Source organism: Cebus imitator, unplaced genomic scaffold (genome assembly GCF_001604975.1).
Source record: "Cebus imitator isolate Cc_AM_T3 unplaced genomic scaffold, Cebus_imitator-1.0 Scaffold347, whole genome shotgun sequence".
NCBI lineage: Eukaryota > Metazoa > Chordata > Mammalia > Primates > Cebidae > Cebus > Cebus imitator.
In genome coordinates this window covers 1265508-1267128 of record NW_016107662.1, presented here as the reverse complement: position 1 = coordinate 1267128, position 1621 = coordinate 1265508, and the positions used below count along the sequence as shown (strand labels likewise).

Sequence of the window (1621 nt, the reverse complement as noted above, 5' to 3'; positions counted from 1 at the left end):
AAAAAAAAAAAAAAGAAAAAGAAAATCTACATTAAAACCCTTTGTTGGAATGCTTTACACTTTCCACAGAACAGAAACTAAAATAACCTGTTATACAATTAGTCACAAATACAGTCCTCGAGTTTTTTGCCCATACACATGAGTATTTGTTTAAATCATGTCTTCTTTGTAGCAGCTAGGCCCTGCCACCACTGTGCTTGGCTGAGTTCACAAATCTGTTATAACCTGTAGCTTCCCTGTCACTTCTCTGGCTTTCCTCTCCTAAGCTTTGTTTCCTAATTAAAATCTTCTGCCACTGCCATAGCTACTGCTGCTACTGGAACCGCCATAGCCACCTTGGTTTTGTGGTTTGGCAAGGATTGGCAGCCACCACCATAGGGGCCAGAGCTTCTGCCTCCAAAGTTTCCTCCCTTCATGGGTCCAAAATTTGAAGACTGATTGTTGTAACTGCCAAAATCATTGTAGCTTCTACCACCTCCAAAATTGCTTCCATCATTACCAAATCTATTATAGCCATCCCCACTGCCACCATATCCACCACCACCATGGCTGCCACCAAAGCCACCAAGGCCACTGAAGTTTCCTCCACGACCAAAGTTGTCATTCCCACCGAAACCACCTCCACGACCACCCCCAAAGTTTCCAGAACCACTTCGACCTCTTTGGCTGGATGAAGCACTAGCCATCTCTTGCTTTGACAGGGCTTTCCTAACGTCACAGCTGTGGCCATTCACAGTATGGTATTTCTGAATGACAGTCTTATCCACGGAGTCATGGTCATCAAAGGTTACAAAGGCAAAGCCCCTTTTCTTGCCACTGCCTCTGTCAGTCATGATTTCAATCACTTCAATTTTTCCATACTGTTCAAAATAATCTTTTAGGTGATGTTCTTCAGTGTCTTCTTTAATACCACCAATGAATATTTTTTTCACAGTTAAGTGGGCACCTGGTCTTTGAGAATCTTCTCTTGAGACAGCTCTCTTTGTTTCCACAACTCTTCCATCCACTTTGTGTGGCCTTGCATTCATGGCTGCATCCACCTCCTCCACAGTGACATATGTGATGAACCCAAAGCCCCTGGAGTGCTTGGTGTTTGGATCTCTCATTACCACACAGTCCCTGAGCATTCCTCATTTCTCAAAATGGCTCCTCAGGCTCTCATCGGTTGTTTCAAAGCTCAGCCCTCCAGTGAAGAGGTTCCTCAGCTGTTCCGGCTCTTTAGGAGACTCTGACTTAGACATGATCGCAGGGAGAAGAGAGACTTTAACGATGCTTCTTCAGCGGCGTCCACAGGCAGAAAAGCGGTGAATAACATTTTTTAATCTTCTTTCTTGTTTCTCCCCCTCCTGGGTCTGCAGTCTTGTCTTGTTAAGAACTGGTCAGAAGTGAACTGTGCAATTAATTCAGTGCTGTGCACTAGTCAGAGTTCTTAGCCCTGAGATAGGCTGCTGCAGATTCCCTTTGCTGAACTGGTAGTCTTGGTCAGAAGAGAGGATATTGTATCAGGGTTAATGACTAGAAAGAAAATGTATGACTTCAGGGGAGTATAAGTAGGTTACCAACACTGGGAGAGAAACGGAGAACATCAGGAAAAGAAACTCTAGAATATTTACTTTCTTTG

The 1621-nt window shown here is 44.1% G+C and overlaps 1 pseudogene; it reads right to left on the bottom strand.

Moving 5' to 3' along the window:
• Positions 1–261: 261 nt before the first annotated feature.
• LOC108287550 lies at positions 262–1301 on the bottom strand (annotated as a pseudogene).
• Between the last annotated feature and the right edge of the window lie 320 nt (positions 1302–1621).